Source organism: Stegodyphus dumicola, chromosome 6 (genome assembly GCF_044657685.1).
Source record: "Stegodyphus dumicola isolate Sdum_Otavi_A_Nest chromosome 6, ASM4465768v1".
In the NCBI taxonomy this organism is placed as follows: Eukaryota; Metazoa; Arthropoda; class Arachnida; order Araneae; family Eresidae; genus Stegodyphus; species Stegodyphus dumicola.
The window spans coordinates 136,181,469-136,201,409 of NC_140773.1; positions in this window are offsets into that span (position 1 = coordinate 136,181,469).

Genomic DNA, 19,941 nt, shown 5'->3' on the forward strand with positions numbered 1-19,941 from the left:
AATGGATTCAGAAGGGACTTTTTCGTGACGTCTATACGTTCATATGTACGTAAGTATGTATGTATCTCTCATAACTAAAAAAGGTAGCCGTGGAACGTTGAAATTTTGTATATGGCACTACTACAACATATAGTTATATAACTCCCTTTTTTGTTGCAATCAGCCGCCCCAAATCTATATATATATATATGTACATTTCCACTCTGTTACTTGGCTCGGTGAGTTCAGCTTTTTACTGCTATTTGTTGATGCATTGAGCATTTTTTTTTTTGCTTTAAAAGTGATTGAATGGTGTTCTTATGTTCTGGTTAAAGTTTTTATGGCTTTAGTTAATCTGCGTACAATAGTTGCAGAACTATCAACAATTTAAAAGTTAAAGTGGTGATAGGCCTAACGAGAGAGTCATTTGTTTACATTTGAAACTCTTAGCAAAACAGTGAAGTAACTCAGTTGGTTCACCAACCTCAGTGTCTTTTTGCTTAGTGGGACCGAAATTTAGCTTTCAATTTTGTGCACCGTGTCTTTCTGCCTACTGGCCGAACTGCTTGTTTTGGCGTAGAAACTATAATTTTCATTGTAAAAACAAGATAATTTAACGCACGGGCAACGCTCTGGTTGATAGAAAACCGGCGAGGTAAAGCTAAATGGCTAGAAGCACGCAACGACACTAAACGTTGCTAATAATCGCGGCACAACGTGACCTGGAATAGGCAGACACTCTCTAAAAACTAACTTCCGAAACCCTTGCTTAAATAGCACTTCTTTCTACCTTAATCTAAATAAACATTCGCTTTCTTATTTACATTCTGGCCTGAAAAGCGTGGGTAAAAAGAGAGTAATAGGAAAGTGCTAACTTAAAATTAACTATTAGTTAAAAATAAACAGATAAACCTCACAAACTGCTTTTTTAACTGTATTTGGTGTTTTATGTGTTTTTGTATTTTACGATTTTTAATGGAGATGTTTTGAGGCATACACAGTTAGAGTTACATAAGGCCGGATGCAGTTACAGTTACATCGACTAGTTGCAGCAGGGATGTCAAACTCATAGGTACACTTGGGCCAAACAAACAAGGTTTAACTTTAGGCGGGAAAAAAAAAAAAAAATCAATATTCATAGAAACGTAGATTTATTTCAAATAATAACAATAATAAACATATATATATATTTATATAGAAAAGAACAAGAAAAATTTAATGTTTACGTCCTGATACTTGACATCTCTTCTCTGCTATTATCTTTCCTATTTCGGGAGAAATTTTGTTTGCAGTGATAACTTTCAACGCTGACCCAAGGTGAGCATCATTAATACGGTTTCTAATAGGAGACTTATTACCTTTCATGACTGAAAATAACTGCTCGCACCGATAAATGCTGCCAAACATGGAAATAATTTTATATGTGAATTTTCGAGTATTTTTCAAACCTGGCTGGTAAATATTTGTAAAATTCAGGCACGCCCACTTCAATGAATTTTGCTTTTAGATTTGAGTTGCATTGAATCTCGATCACCTTCATTTGCATATGGCTGGGTACTGAGTCAATACTTATTGAGAAAATCGAAGAAAAAAAAAATGTCTTCGAGGGAACTAAAATCATTAAAACTCGTTTCAAATTCAGTTGTTAAATTTGCAATTTTTTCTGCGTATTTTTGATACGAACAAGTATCATCTAAACTTGATTTATTCATGCTGCACGTCGGGAAGTGCGTCAAATCTTCATTTTTAAGTTGTTTTTCCCAAAAAACTAGTTGACATTTGAATGCTTTAATTATGTCAAACATGTTCGTAATGATATGATCTTTTCCTTGTAACGATAAATTTAAATCGGTTAAGTGTTTGGTTATATCAACCAAGAAAGATAAATCTTGTATCCATATTGGATCGTAAAACAAACTTACGTCTTGATTTTTCGCTTTTAAAAACTGACATAGTTCTTCTTTCAAATCCCAGAATTGTTAGAGAATCTTGGAGCAAGATAACCAACGTAGTAGGGCAAACCCGAATATTCACTATCTAACTCACTTAAGAAAGCAGTGAATTGACGCTGATTTAAACCTCGAGATCTTATAAAATTTATAACTTTTTTTTTATATATGACAAAACATTCTCCATATTTATTACTTTCGTGCATAGAACTTCTTGATGTATAATACAATGCATATGATGAATGTTTGAACCGTGAATTTCACTAAGTTTTTTTCTTAGTAATGCTACGAAGCCGTTTTTTTTCCGGTCATTGATGGAGCGCCATCTGTAGCTACAGAATTTAATTTTGCCAAAGGTAGATTGTATTTCTGCAGAAGTCCAAAAACACAAGCAAATATATCTTCTCCTGCGGTAGTACCAAGCATCGGTATTAGTTCCAGTAATTCCTCAAAAATGTTAAAATTCTTGTCACAAGAACGAAGAAACACTGCTAATTGAGCTTTGCCACTAATGTCCGATCTCTCGTCACAGGCAATAGAGAAACTTTCGAAACTAGATGATTTTGCTTTGATCTGATCACTTAAATTCGCGGCTAAATCAGTAACTCTTTCCGCAACTGTATTTCGAGACAATGAAATTGATTGAAAAGCCTTCACATTTCCAGGACAAACAATTTCTCCAGCTTTCATTAGGCATTCCTTGATGAAATCACCGTCAGTAAAAGGCTTCGAATGTTTAGCTATCAACTCGGACAAGACGTAGCTAGCATGTACCGCCGCTTCACTTTCTTGCAATACTTTACTAAACATGGACTGTTGCTTTTTCACTCCTAACTTGAGCTCTTTCAACTTTTCTTCTCTCATTAATCCTTCGTAATTGTTATATTTCGATTTGTGTTGTTCGTAATGACGTTTAATATTATATAACTTTGGTACATTAATAGTATTATTACATATCAAGCAGATTATTTTATCTTTTATTTCACAGCAAAAATATTCTAATTCCCATTTTACTTGGAATATTCTATGTTCGTCAGCGATTTTTCGTTTAATTTTACTACCACTTGGTTTTGATATAGACATACTGAATACAAAGGGCTGGAATAAACACGGTTAACGTTAAAAAGTTAACAAAAATTTATTCTTTCCACAAGAGATAAATCAAAATGCTGACATATTTCTTCAAAAATATTCTAACAATATCACAAAATGTCAAACGTTTAGCAAAAATCAATTAAAAACAGAGAAACTAATTCTATCTCACAGCGAAATCGCTACAAATCATTCACAGCATTAAGTAAACACACAGTTCGCTAGAACTACAGCTACTACTGAGATGAGTTGTTTGTTCTCGGCTTTTATAAGCTTTATAATTAATTTCTCGAATATACTGGAAACATCTATAAATATCTGGATTTTTGTGGATGGCAACAGCAATTACGAGATATTTATTTATTAGGTATTAAATGCACGCGCTGTTCTATTTTTAACCTTCCAACGCAGCTGTCTTTTCAAAAATAGTCTGCGTTGCTGAGGCAACATGAAGCAAATCTAATTACAATTCTAAATAAAAAAAACTAAATAAATAAATAACTATGAAATCCGTAACAATATGAATTAAGTAATAATTAATACTAAAGCAAAGTGCATGCATATCGTACAAAACTATGATTGGAAAACTGAGACCATGAGTTCGGCCACATTCGGCTATCGGGGGATGCGTACAAGTTCTGAGTGCACGTGTCCCCCAAAAGCCGAAGGTAACTAACTGAACGCAAGCTACTCACACGCATTTGTAATTTAAGTAGTGTGTGTGTCAGCCCGCTGTGAGTAATCTAACAACACTGAATAAATTATCGTTAATTACTTAGCAGTAAACATTTCATTTTTTTCTTCGTCGATATGTTATTTTATTATTATATATTATTATTTGCCGATATATTGGCCGTGCCGCAAAAATATTTGTTGTGGGCCGCATGCGGCCCGCGAGTTTGACATCCTTGAGTTACAGCATCGGACTAGTTACAGCAAAATAGGGATCGGACCAAAATGTCACCAAGCTTGGCAACTTTTGGTTATTTCTCCTCAAATTCAGACGCCAAATCCATCACCAGTTTGGCGTTGCCATTTACCTTAAGGCTAAATGAACTTATCCCTGTAACTCCATTTTCCAACGGTACTTTGCATCTTGAAGCCTTTCAGGTTACATTATACAACAGATGTTACAATTTACATACAATTTCATTAAAATTATTTCCATGACTACAAAATTCGTAACAATATGATATTTTATAATATTTTTAAACACGTTTTGGAAGATCAAATTAAATTCATTAATTATAACTGATAAATGCTTTTCTTAAAATTAAAAGAGCCTAATAATATAACAAAATTAAATAATGATGTAGTGGCATAAAGCAAAAATTCATTTGATCCTCCAACCACCACTTTTATTAAGTACGAAGAAAGTACTAAAATCTAAGGTAACTTATTAAAACGTCGACAATTGGAAATAATTTGTTCAATGAAATAATTTCATTCTTCCCATTTCGAAGTCCTCTTCTGCCCGTAACGTACCTCAGAATAGTACTACAACACGAACAAAGTTGGGAACTATCAAAAATAAAATTCTAGTTAATCGAGGTTCGACGTCTGCGTTTCTATTGGCTCAGACGACTCTGACGTCAGGTGAGAGAATAAAAAGCAGATGCTTTTATGCGTATACATTGCGTCATAGTTTTCTCGGAACACCTCGGCTTTAATCGCAGAGGCAACCGCTTCAGCTACGGGTTGCGTGACGATATTTATTTTTATTTTATTTTACTTTCTTCCTTGACAAATCTGAAAAAGGAAATATTTTTAGAGAATTCTGATAAATTTAGCCAGCATTCCTTTTTAAATGCGACAGTTTTGTTCCAAGAAGCGATTTGGAAACAATTGAGGCTAAAACTATGTGGTCAGTTTGGTACGTTTAACTTCTGTATTACCCTACGCTTATTTTGCGATAAAATCTCTCCTCGAATGATTAATCTAGGAAAACTTTTAAGTGATTCGCACGTTTAATGATTCACATACTTTAGCAAGCATTTTTATTCGATATAATGTTTGGTTTTTCTGTATTACTTTTCAACAATACATTATTAATGTAAAAAATTCTTTGAATTTGTCAACAAACTCAGCAGTATTTCTCTTTAGAATTAAGGAGTTAATAAATTCTAGTTGCTGTTGGTCATTTAATTATCCTATTAAGTTTATTTCAACTAAAATTACTTAAAAACCTCTTTAAGAAGTAAACCAGATTTCGTTGAAATATTCGCCATTTATTTTTACTTATATATTCGCCATTTTATTTATTTATTTATTTATTTTTTATATATTTTCCATAATAGAAATAATATAGGGAATGCAAAAAATGTATGGCAACATTTAACAGTTTAACCGAGAATTCTAAAGATATTCGATATAAAACATTTTTTACTTCCACCTGCCAGTTTGTTGCCATTTGAAGAAGCATAAGATATTTAATTTTTCTTTTTAATTTAATTTACTTGTTAGTGATAAACAAACTAAACGATTTAAAAGCTATATACGCTGGTCTTTATCGCCTTTCTTAATTACCAGTTGAACCGGTGAAATTACGCTAGCTGGATTTATTCAAAGCATTATACATATATATATTTTCTTCTTTTTTATAATAACTATTTTACGCGGTTGGCCGCTCCAGTGACTAGTTATTTGAAAAGTGAAACGGTTAACAAAAGTGATTCGAGGTAAAAGTGAAATTCGAGAAAGGTCTTCCGGGCTAAAAGTGTATAACAAGACTTAAAACTGCGGCGGGAATTTTAAAGATATGATGCTTGTTAAAATTTTTGTGATTTTACGAGTACTTTTGCACTTTGAGGATTGTGCTAGGTGTAAAAGACTGATACTGCCTCATGGGTTTTTCCTCATGGGTAATACTCCTTACAATGCATCAACTTATTCAAGTGCAGTAAGAAAGCATTGAGACGAATATTACGTTTTTTATTAAATCGGCAAATAACACTGAAATCGCAAAATGAAGAGCTTATGATAATCGCTCAATTAAGTATTAATAATTATATATATTTTGGCATGAAAAATAACTTTTATGTAGCATAAATGCAGCATTACTGTAAAATATGCAGCCGAGGATTTGTTAAATTGGGAAAAATATGTTCGCATTATTATAATATTAAAATTAAAATAGTTATCTCCGAGCAGAAAACACATTCAAAGAAATGGTTTAATTTTTATTTTTTGTAGCCTTTAATATCCCCGTTCCAATAACCGCACAGTTGCTCTCTTTACAACAGTCGATAGTTCTGCGCTTTGTTGTAAACAACAAGTAAACACTTTTTAACAGCATTTGTGAAACACATTTATCATATGTTTAAAAAAATGCCTGAAAGGTCTCAGATTTTATATTACTCCCGAAAGGACATTATATATTCCCCTATAGTGTAGCTATTGCTCGCTTTGAAATTGTTGAGTTTGTTAATCAAAAATTCGTTAAAATTTTACGAAATATGACACCAAATTCCGAATTCGGGAGTTCAGGTAGAGGACTACGCTATTCAAAATTGGATGATTTTAGATACCGTTGTTTTTTCACAATATGAGAAACGTACATACATTCATGCAGATTTATTATTTAATTGCTTTAAATATAATAAAGAGCGGTAATATTTGGTGGCAACAATTTGAAAAGTGAAGCGAACATTTACAGTGAACCGGTGCAAAATGACATTTCGAGAGTAATAGCCCTTCTGGGCTAACGCCTCTTTGGGCTAAAAATAAAAATAAAAATAAAATATCTGAAAGGTTTCATATTTTAACGGTCGTCCAAAAGATTTTGTTAAGGTGTTTCCAAAAGTTTGTTAGGTTCTCTCGCTGAGCTCGCAGTCTACTAGTCACTCTTGCATTTACTCCTGTTAACCCATTCTTTTTGTCTTTTTCGCTTTATTATTAAGCATCATTTTGTTCGAACTTACGCCATGTCGAATTCGTCGTATATAGCAAAATCAAAAAAATTTGAAAAGTAGCATAGCATCACATGTCCTTTTATTTTCAACGTTTTGTATTTTAACTTCAGTTATTAAATATCATGCTCTTCGCAGATATTTAATAACTGAAATTTTCGCAGATATTTAATAACTTTACGTCACATAAAATTCAATTAGACTGCAAAATCATAACGTATTTAAAAATAGCATATCTTTAGAATATCGGAATATCCGATAGACAATTTCACGTGTTGGAATTTTTTTTTTAGCCCAAATTGGCTTTATCCCTGAAGTACTATTGTTTTCGTTTTGCGATTTTGCGTTGAAAACTTTAAAAGGCTGTATCACTTTTCAAATCGTTGCCACCAAATTCTATCGCCCTGTATTATATTTGAAGAAATCAAATAATGAAGAATCTGCATAAAAGCACGTACATTTCTCGCATTATGATAAAACAACGGTACCTAGAACCATCCAATTTTGAATGACGTAATCCTACTGCGAATATGGGCATCTGAAAGCCCAAATGTGAAATTTGGAATTTGCTTTATTATCGATTTCATATTTTGTAAAACTTTGACGAATTTTTGATTAACAAACTCAACGATTTAAAGCGAGCAATGGGAACACTCTATGGGGGGGGGGACTTTTTATCTCCTTTGGAGGTAAATTTTTTTTTTTTTTTTACGATACACAGAACTGTGTATCGGGAATTCTAAAGATATGCTCGTTTTAAAATTAATTCGCGCTATTTCTGTTGAATTGACTTTTATAGTTTGAGTATGTAGAATATGATATTTAATAAATAAAGATAACATACAAAACGTTAAAAAAACTCCCCTTTGGACGTAATTTAAAATCTGAAACCTTGAAATTCCCCCCCCCCGTATAGTTTTCTTCCGTTCAGTTTTATTCTGCACAGTTTTATTCCAGATTACTTGGTTTTCAGTTGTTGAGTTTTCTATTCAAAAATTCATAAAAATTTTCAGAATATGAAATGAATAATATATGACATCGTTCTATGAAATTACTGAATATTATTAATTAGATAGATCGTGAATTAAAAGCATTTTTTATTATTTAAATCAATTTGACTCAAAAGTAAGAAATGAATATTCTTAAAAACTGCATCTATTGTTTTCAATTAGCTTACAGTGTTAATCCCTAACAGACAGATTCAGTTTGAAAGATAAATAAATATCTTACATTTTCTCGAATGGCAGCAGACTCGAATGAGAAGTGAAAAGACGCATTTAGAGTGATTCATCGCATTTTGAGACTAATAGTGCTTTCGGGCTAATTATGTCCCTACTCTGAAGTCTCCGTTTTGTAGCACTGGCAGCTTTCTACGTTGCTATAGAGCGATGTGTGCTAAATAAAACTAGTCTTAAAAGGTTATGAATCCCCGCGTTTTATCAGTTACGATTCACTGTAGAAGTGTTTAAAATGCTTTAACGATATCTAACATCTGCGTTTTCTTGCGGAAAACAAAGGCCATCGTACACAATTCATTGAACTGATTACACGATTAGAAAAACGTGCTATTGTGTATTCACCAAAACCGCTTTATTAGGGGAAACCCGGAGATTTTTTCCTTCTGCAATTAAGGATAATAAATTTAAGAATTACTAGATTGCGTTGTATCCAAAAATGTAAATGTTGAATTGTTCTACAAGTTGTTCTTCAAATGAAACTTTGAAATTACATATCATACAGTATACCACTCTATTGGAAAATTCTATTTGAAGATTTGATTATACATTATGGAAGGACGTTTGATATGAATGAAGACTGAAAGCTCGTACCGGTTTTACGAAATGCTCTTTAAAGTATAATTCTACATTTGTACGAGGGACATTTTTGAGATACACGCAGGTTTTTAAAGTTAAACTTACGAAATTTTAAAAGTGTTTAAAGTAGTCTCCTGCAGCCTCAATGCACTTCTGTAGGCGAATTTTCCGAAGATTAAATGCCTCAAGCCAATCATTTCTTGGGATCGATTAAAAGAATTCATTTATAGCCTCAGTCTCATCTTCAGAAGGAAAGCAACGTCCACATCAGTTCTAAATGATTTAGATTAAAAAATAGCAGAAAAGTCAGACATAGCTAGATCGGGTGAATAGGGTGGATGTTCTATCAGTTTGATGTGTTTTTGTTCAAGAAATTCAACAGTCAATCTTGCTGAATGAGAAGATGCATTGTCATAGTAGAGTTTGGTACTCTAACTTTCACTTCTTGAAGAATTTCTGGAAGACACTTAGTGGTGCTGTGTCCTTCCAGCTTGATGGCTTTGACCAGTCCTGTACTTCTAAAGAAAAAGGGACACATTGCTTTTTTCATGACACGTTTTCTTTTCACCATTGTGGGCTATTAATCATCTTCAAAGACCCATACTTTTACTTTGTTAACGCGTTAGAACGTCAAAAAATGGTATGTACATTTCATCACCAGTTACGATTTTAGAAATAATGCGATGGCCATCATCTTTAAGTAATTTAAGAGTTCCTTTACTGATTCTCCTCTTTTAGGTGCTCAGCTAAATTATGGAGAATCCAACAGCAAACTAGTTTTTTCATATGGAATTCATGAATAATTTTATGTAATTATTCATGAATAACATTGGCGGATCCAATGTTATGTTCCTTCTGTAACATTTGGTAAGTGTAGCGATTATCATCGATTAGCATTCTCCGTATGGTAGACGCATTATCCGGTATTTCTGCTGACAACGGCCTTCCTGTGTGTTCTTCATCCTGAGTAGAGTTGCGACCTCTGAGAAATTCTGTAAACTGTCTGAATACAGTAGTACGAGAGGCACCTTCATTTCCAAATACTAACTAAAGACATTGAACACATTCTTCTTGATTTAATCCCACTTTAAAATCAGAGAAAATCATAGCGCCAATGTTCTCGCGTCAACTTCATTTTTCCTTCTGCCTAAAATCTATTCTACGATAAACTACTTGCAACTAGCCAATAGAGAATGGTCTGCTAGGCTAAAATAGTTCATATTTTCAAATCTCAGTTTCATTCTTCCGCTTATCGTCTGCGCGAATGTCAAAAAATTTTAGAGTGACATCCGTTTTACTAGAAACTGAAACAGTAATTACTGAAAACTAGTAGCAGTGTTACAGCAAAGCATGAAATCTGACATTCTAATAGAATGCCTAGAAATTTAATAGAATGCCGAAAGCTGTTCGGCAGTGTATGCCTAGGCAAAACCAGACATCTGCGATTCTTTTCGAATATCCGAAACTACTTACCAGAAGTTAATAAATGATGTAAAAAAGCCAAAATGATTACCAAGAAGGAACCATGGGACTATTGGTTCTTTAATCGCTATGATATGATATTTGTGAAAAACAAATGTAAACTCATTTATCATGTAAAGAAGTTGTCAGTATTACGTCACGGACACTGAGTTATTTCACGTACTTTATGCAATTTATTTGGCTATTAAACACGGAGGACGTGACAGAATATTGAAAAAAATTTCAACCAAATATAGAAATGTTACACGTAATGATATTAAACTGTACATCCACCTCTGTGAGCCCTGCCAGAAAAAAACAAAAAGGTATTGAAAAGGGCATTGTTCTGAATCCCTTTAGGAAGTAGGTCTTATTGATTTCCAGTCTCAGATACAGAACGAAACTTTATTATGATGCACACTGATCATCTCATTAATTTTTTTTTACCTATTTTGAATAATACATTTTTAATGGCAGTCTTTCATTATTTTTTCAAATAACATTTGTATTTTTGAGAAATGATCATTTTTAAAATAATAGCCTTATCAAGATCTATTTTCTTCATACTGTAGAGTCATTAGGTTATTTTGAAGCAAGAGACATGAAAAATGAGCATCGTCCTCGCTCGGACTCGAACCTAGACTTCTCGAATACGTTCCGTGCTACCGTTATACGCTCCGTGCTACGAAGGCACGCTGGAAGGAGGAAGAAAATACCCTATAGTGTTATAAAATGGTTCTAACAGAAAATGGAACTCTAGACTCTGATGGTTTTGTAGAACCGATTAAAATATGCCACGAAGTTCTCGAATTCTCGGAAATCTGATTTGAGTATCATTTATACCCAGTTTGAACGCCACTAATTATCTAAGACATCAGTTTCGAATTATGAAAAGAAAGGTTTCTTTCCTAATAATAATTTATCTGCCTTAAATCTTATAATTACAGTAAACTCTCTAAAGGCGACCGACTGATGTTCCATATAATTTTAGACTCTTATGGAGGTGGTCATCTTTAGGAACTGACAAAGCTTATTTATATTCTCAAAACAATTAATCACCTTTCAGATCTGGTTATCTTGGAGAGGTTTCCGCGATAAAAGGATTTATTATATTTATATATATATATATAGTACTAGAACAAGGGCGCCATAAATCTAAGCGTTGTTAGCTTCGTACAAAAATTTATTCTTCTTCTTTAAAATTAACATTACAATAGAGGTATGTAAGTGTGTTAGCATTGTAAGAGAAAAATATATTGCTAAAATGAATTGACATTTTATTATTCACATCTTAAGAAAGAATTACCAGTCCCGTAAAAGCCTAAAAACAAAATATCTACAAAACTCCTGAACCATCTTTGATACTTTTCCTTGACTGTCTGTCCTCTTCAACATCTTTTGAAACGCTATTAATCCTTCTATATTTTTTCAGTTACTGTGATTCTAGAAATCTTTTTTTTTCTTTTAAACTGTTTTTTACTGTTACCATTTAGCATTTTCTGCACTCTATCTTGCGTGACCTTGAAAGCCGTTGGGTTACAGTACACAATAATTTACATATCTTTTTCTGTTTATAGATCTTTATTTATCTCTTTTTATTTTATCAGAATTTGGAAATATCAGTTACTATACTTTACGATTAATAAATTATAGAGCATAAGATACGAAGTTTATCATAATACATATGTTTTCTTTCTAAAAGGAATGAATATCTTATATTTGTAATCGGTTTCGAATAAACAAATGTTGCAAAATATGCTTATCCGCCGGAACTGCTCCTGTATTTCTCCTTTTAACAAAACTGCTTTTATCTACTAAAGTGAAAAATTCCCGAAAATGTTTACTGCTCTAATTTTATATGCTGTCTAAAGAAGTTCTTAGCTGTCCCAAGAAATTTGTGTTTAGTAGCATCCGGCCGGATTCGGATGCGAGTTCCGCAGAATGCGTTGAATTCCTTACCTATTAAACTCTGAAGACATCGATTTCCTTTATATTCCATTCTGTTCTATTTAACTTTTTTTTAGTCTACTACGCAACCTTCCGGTTTGGCGATTCTTGGAATTCTCAGTGTAATTTTTGTCCTTGAAAAAGGAGTTTCGTTTTTCGAATGAGATGAAATAATGTTGAAGTAATTCAACTTTGATGCAATTCGGCTTTATTACGTCTTTTAATTTTATGGAATTTCTATCTCTAAACGCTGCTAAGTGTTTCACAGAGTTTCTTGATGAAAGGTATGAATAGGAAGATATTTGTTACAGACGTTTCTTTTAATAAGTATTTTCCTATTTATATCTCCTACCAGACCCCCCGATTTATAGCTTTGCCAAACATTTCGCTAGTTTACAACATTATGCAGTTATTTTAGTGTAATTATTTTACATAATGTCAGTTATGAGCACAGTTCATTTCAGACAATTCATTTCATTTCGCATTATTTGAAACATGTTCGATGAGACTGTAGCCACAACGGAACCATTATGGCTACATTGTGACAAGTGGAAACTGGGCCGGGGAATCGAGTGGTCCGTCGACGTCTGTTGCTGCAGCACATCTTAAACTTTTCTCATATATGACCCCTTTTTATTATCAGGGTTTTTTTCGCGATCCCAAGTGTAAAATACAAAAAAAAAAAAAAAAAAAAAAAAGCTATAAAAATATATATTTTTCCCTTAATAATTTATTTCTTTCGTACTTCGTAAACAATCTATAATATTAAAATATATGAGGGTCTGTCTCTCTGTTTGTTTGTTTGTAACATCGTCTCTTCCAGAACGGGATTTCAGTTGAGTTTCGAGGGTACCCCCGAATTCCAAAAATTCGTGGAAAGCGATTTCGACCATTCTCATTTCCGTACGACTTGAATCAGCCGATATATTAATTAAAAAGCACTTATTTTCGTACTCATGTTTACGAGTGGCAACAGTCTCGCGCGCTGGAGGTAAAAATCTGCTTTATTTCGAGATGTGCTGCCACTGCTCGCTTTCAAATCGTAGAGTTTATTAATCAAAAATGTGTAAGTTTTACAAAATATGAAATAAAAATAGTATTGCCAAACATGTTGTATAGTGCTGAGACTTATCTCACTTATCTGACAGTAACATCAGAACAAGCACACGAAATCCATCGCGGCAAGGAGAGCAAGATTGCACCTGTCGTTGTCAAGGGCCTTGAGCACCAAAGTTTCGCCCCAATTTTGATGGAGAGTATCTCGGGGGTGTCCGAAGTTCTCCCACCCCTCTTTCTTTACCACTAATCTCTCGAGAGGACTTTCAGCTCATCATATATTTAGAGTGCCCCCATGTCGCAATGACACTATATCTTTACAAACATGCATGCCTTCTTCGGGTTTCGAATCCTGGCCCTTCAGTACCACTAACCATTATACTATCTAGGCTCCCCTAACCACTATACCATCTACGCGGCGCATTGCCAAACATTAAACATATTATTATTATATATAAGGTCGTATTCTGACGTTGAAGGAAGCGCGCGGTTGTGTATGTGACATGTCGAAAATTTTTCGTTAATGTCAGCATTTCAAATAAATAGCTGCTGTTGGCAATTATTTTGTTTCAGGTTAGGATAATTAACACGATGTGTTGTTGCAACGTTAATTCTTTTATTGATATTTAGAAAAGTTGTTATATCACAATAAATTTAAATAATGACGTCATACGTATTAAGATGAAGTATCAAAAGTTTTTGTTTCTTGGTTTGGCAACAAAAATTTTATTTACGAAGTGGTTGTTGCTTGGAAAGCCCGCTCATTTGGTGTTCTTACCCGCTAGTAGACACATGAAAAATAGTAGTTTTTGAACTTGTTTCAGATATACAAAAATTAATGAAAGAAAATCACATTTTAATGATACGTACGATGCTTGATTTTTAGTGCATAATAAACTGAATCTTGGTGCAATGCTGCTGGACGTAAAGCACCATCATCGTTCTTCAGCGTTGAACAATATTTAGATTCAGCAATTTAAAGCTCAAAAGAGGTCTTTAAATTAAGTATATGATGTTGAATGTCATAAGAACATTTACTGCCATTTCAGAAAATGTGGAAAATTCAATTCTATCAGTCAAGTATTTTGGTGAAACTCAAGTTTAAAGCTTGAGTCACTCGACCGTTCAGCAAGTTCCTTTTGGGCCTGATAGGGTCCAAAAGCAGAATTTAGATACTGTCGCCCTGCTTACTTTCATAAAGTGTGTATTCCATTTTAATAGGATGAGGTAGTATAAGATCTTCTCCAATGGTGTGTGGTTTTTAATTTTGGCAATTAAATGTGAAACTTCGTATGAGGCTTAAAATATTTTTCGCTGACGGTTACAAATTACTCAAACTACTCTTTTCCTTTATTTGAAGATTTTAAAGTCGTCTTTTAAAACGTCTTTATTTTACTGACGAATGTCTTTATTTTACTGACCTATGAAAGATACTTGCATTCAAGGTGACTTTTTAATTTTGATGGTTTCATAACTCTCCCCAGCCAAAACATCCTCCCAAATTAAACAGAAAGGTTATTTATTACGATCACAGTTATTAAAAGTAACGCCAAACTGGAGAAATGTATCATATTTTCTTTTTCATATCTTAGATTCCTCAGTTTGATTACTAATTCTTTCTTGAAGAAACTTTGTAACTTTGCCGTTTGCTTCATACCTTTATACATCAAGTTCAATCATTCGTCAGTGAATAAAAGATACTTTTTAATTTAAAACATAAATAAAATAACAACTCTCATAACAGTTATTTATCTAAATATAAACCTTAGACGAATAAAACAGTAAAATACTACATTTGTTCTTGTGTTGAAATAAATTCTACTGAACTACACTGGAAAAGTGTTGTCAGAATACTAATCGGAGTAGTTTCGATCATATTCTCGACACCCATGTCTGACGCAAGACGTTATACACACTGTGCGTTTGTGGAATGTTTTAATTCTGATATAACGTTATAAGATTCTAAGAAAATTAAAGTTATTTGGAAGTTAGTTCTTAACTTGAACTGTGAAGCGACTATTCGCTAAGTTCAACTTGTATCAGGAAAATCACAAAAGAAGGGTAAAAAGACCTTTTTATTTCAACTCATTAATGAACAGATAGCACTCCTAGTGCATACATGGCCTCGCCAATATCGTTGGCGGCAACCCAAAATAGAAAACATGAAAGTAAAACTAATTCTAAGTTGCATAAGGTGTTTTCTCCCTCCTTCCAGCATGCCTTCGTGGTGTAACGATAGCACACGCGTCGCGTGTTCGAGAGGTCGAGATTCGAGTTCTGGGGAAAGCATTGTGCTCCTTTTTCACAACCTGCTTCAAATAAACCTTAAAACTTTACAGAGGCACCCGAACTAAAGGGTGGTGGACAATAATTTGTCGCCATCAGGATTTAGCGATTGGGTTCCCTAATTCCCAATCGCATTTCAGAAGGTATTTTCTTCCTCTTTCCAGAATGCCTTCGTGGTGTAATTGAAAGCATACTCGACGCGTATACGAGAGGTCCAGTATTCGAGTTCCGGTGAGGGCATTGCTTCTCTACTTGCTCCTGCTTCATTTGCTGCTGGCGTTGTTCCTGCTTCAAAATAACCTAATGACTCTACAAAGCTATAATTTAAATGTTTCAATCAGGATTAGTTATGTTCAATTATGTACTGAAAAATTTATTCGAGCTCATAGGATCGCTGTTAGTCGTGAATATGTTCTGTGGTTACAAAATATTTTGGGGCTATTTTTCTAAATAATTTATATTTTGTTAATTCCCTTCCAGGCATTATAGACTCCCAAATTAATAAATTTTCTTTATTTAATTGCACTGTTTCTCGGGGAAAAAAGGGGCATTTACAAGGTACTCAAGTCGGCGCAAGTGAGCTCAGTATTATTTTTAGAGTTTCACTTTTAACCGCTCACACCGTAAGCAGGTCAAGGAATGATATTAACAGTCTAACTAATTGCAGCTTTTGCGCAAGGTTTTGATGATGTCGTTATGAATCCTTGACTTGCAGTGGATGAAGTCATCGACTAGACCCTGCTCTAATTAAGGAGAAGTGAAGGCAAATTCTAAGAATATTTACGCTAAAATTGAAGGCAAAATATACACTAACCAGTAAATAACAGTTTCAATAGTTGTGGTTTTTACACGCTATGATGTTAATTATATTCCATCTACTTTTTTCCGTGTTATGATACTATTGGAGTATGTAATTTACACTGCTGAGTTTCCACGTTTTTGAATATGTAAATTAAATTTATGAAAAATTTCTAATGTTAAACAAAGATTTTCGAAGTCCTACAAATACAAACGGTGAAATGTTAAAGTTGGAAAGTGTTAATCTGTCAAAGGAATTCTGACACTGAGAAATACTGACAAAGTCACTGAAGTCTCAGTCTACTTCCTGACTGCTGGATCCTGTACAGCAGACTTGTCCAACTTGCAGCCCTCAGAACACACCGATAAAGATATGTGTTAAGAAATTCGTCATTCAAAAATAAATGTTTAACTATCAAGCTGATCATGTTTCATCTAAAATTCCATCGGATCATTCCACTATGAGGCAATTTCCAATCAGAACGTGACTGTTTTTACCTCCACCAAAAGAAAATCATTACACCTATATACGTATGTATGTAATAGGAGGATGTGGACAAAGCTGCAACGAATTAGTGAGTTATAATTTGAAGAGACTTTAATTAGAAAATGACACTCGAAGACAGACGTAGCCGTTAGTTCCACACATAATTTAATTCCCAAATAATAAATTGTTGCTTAGTAAGAGAAAAGTTTCAGTTCTCAAAATTTTGAGTTCAGGCTACTAATTAACTACGTCATCAGCGCCACGCAAGTCACGCAGCATAAACCGATTTAGAAATGACGCAGTCCAGAAAAACTGTCACTGTTTTTAAATTAGAGAGGGACAGTTAAGGGTTACTTCTAGTTTAAATTATAATTTTGAAATTTACATATTTTTTGTTGATTGATGGAGAGTTGGTTTGCTCCCCTCTAAAAGTACACCGATTTCCGATTAATGACAATAATTACTTAATGCATTGATTCATTTTTCATTTTCGAAAGTTTCCATTCAATTTTTTTTATGATGCAAATTGAAGTTCCTTTAAAAAAATTCTTTCAAAATTTAATTTTCAATGCTTCAAGTTACTTCATTGTAATACAATTCTACTAACCTTATACTCTATAATCCATTAGTAAATAAACTATTATTTTATTACTTTTGCGCAAGTATAAAGAAATCTATTTCGGTTTATTAATGTATTTAATTTTCTTCAATCTTTGATATATATATATATATATATATCAAATATATATATATATATATAAACATATGTTACCGTGAAAGACCGAAATTGGAGAATGTCGACTTTCACCGGAGAATGTCAACATTCACCAAATACGTCGGTGAAAGATCGAATATTTCTTTACATTCTTGTACATTCGGACCCTCACCGGTGTATGTCGACAATCACAGATATGCTCTGGTATAGTTCGAAAAGAGAGGAGTATATGTACACGCTGCCATTCCAAAAGGAAGTGTTCCACAAATAAATGCAGTTGTAAAAAGCAAGGGCCTCTTGTGCAATTCAAAGTGTCATAATAGTTTAAGTTGTTGCAATAAATAAGATTTGAATCACATAATTTGGTAAGTTTATAACTTCTATTATTTTCCTTTCTCATTTTGAATGTACTGTGTGTTTTAAGTTCTTATATTCTTAAGTTCTGAGTCTCAAGTGCGTTTTTTCGCGAATGAATTACGGAGAAGGAAATATAATATTCTTATATGTTCAACATTCACCATTAGTACACGGTGAATGTCGACATTCACCGGTGTAAGTCAGAAATAAGAGTATTTAGAAAATATTTTGGGCATACACCAAGCGACTATGTGAATGTTGACATTCACCGGTGAAAGTCGACATTCTCCAGATTTCGGTGTTTCACCGTAACATCTATATGATATTTCGGCAGTCGTGGTGAAGCTTGGTATCAAAGTATTTTGCAGAGTGCTAAAGCGGGATACAAATGACGAGGCAAAATGATTTAGCTTTTAACTGCCCATTTTTATTTAATCTAATGTGCAGATCATTTTTATTTTATATGAAACTGTCTAAATTACATATCCATAGTTATTTTAACTAAGTAGGATTGAATTTAAACTTTCTGCGTCATAACTAATTCTAACAAAGGAAGGAAAGATGGACAGAGCAGCACAGAGTTTTGTAGCAGCGATATTAGGAAGCAATCTGACAGTAAAATGGGGCGTACTCAGTATTTATAGTAGCGGTTACGTAATAGGATAGCAAATTCTACAAGGTACTGGTCTAAGGGGACGATCCTGAATTGCAGAAAATTAATTAAAGGTTGCTGGTTCGCAAAGAGCAAAGCCATCGTATTTTTTTAATATTTTACGTCTTCCACAGGGATAAATAGAAGGGCTCGGTCATTCCTTTGTTCGATTCCTCGCCGACGCGATCCTCATAGAGGGGGTGAGCTGGAAGTAAGCTGACGTGTCTGTGTTGCACCTGCTCTGATTTCGCGCGTTTAAAACTGTAGTTTCATTCATTTGCGAGACGATTTTCTGGAGGTCGCATATCCCAAATTAATTTTAATCATACATATTTGTTTTCTAATAATGCAAATATCTAATAATTTGTGTATATCCATATATATATAGTTTTAGTCAGTTTTCTTTTAAATTCTATATTTAAGGTATCCTTTATGTAATATGGCTTCTTGTGCTGTAGCAACGTGCCGTAACACTTATAGAAATACGAAAGGAAGATATATTGTATTTCATGCTTTCCCAAAGGACAATTTGCCTTTGTCGATAAATGGATACATAAATGTCGAAGATAGGATTCTATTAATATGAAAAACGCAAGAATTTGCGGCGAACATTTTCTGTGCAGTGATTATGAAGATCACATGAGAAATCGCTTGCGCGGATTGCCGCAAAAGAAACTGTTGAAATGCAATACTGTGCCGAAAGTAAATTTATCGTGTTCAGTAAACGAAATAACACCAAGAAATCGGAGACATTTGGAAAGAAAACTAATGCAGAGTGCTTTTGAAAGACTACTCGAATTAAGCCCAAAGATAATTTATTTTGAGGCCGAGAGCGAAATTGAAGCTGACAATAATAAATCAAATGTGAATGATTTTGAAATAAAATTCACAAGTGACAATGCCCTAAGTGACAATAACCTTGAATGACCTAAGTGTAAAGATAAACAAGAATGTATTGATAATTTGAAGAACAAAATAATATCCTTAGAAAATTGTAATAAAATATTGAAAAATTGAGAAAAGAAAAATTTTATAGAATCTTGCTCAGCGACAAAGAAGGTGGACGAAATCTGGAAAGAAATTTGTAACGGAAATTCAGAAATTAAAATCCCAAACAGCGAAATTTAGGAAAAAACAGCACAGATCGGAGAATTTGGGAAAACGTTTAAAGCATATTTTTACAAAGACGCAGATTGACGCATTGCTAGAAAAGAAGGAAAAAATAAGGTGGACAAGTGAAAATATTTCACGTTGCATTGTCATAAGAGCTATGTAGAATATGTTTCTTAAATAGAAATGCATATGTTTTTTCCCAAATAAAAGCAACCCAAAAGGCAAAAAAGTGGATTGCTTCGAATGTGGTAGCCAATAAATAATATTTCAACAACTTGTAGTTGCATAGTGACTGTACAAGTAAGCATATATAATATGTTTTGATTT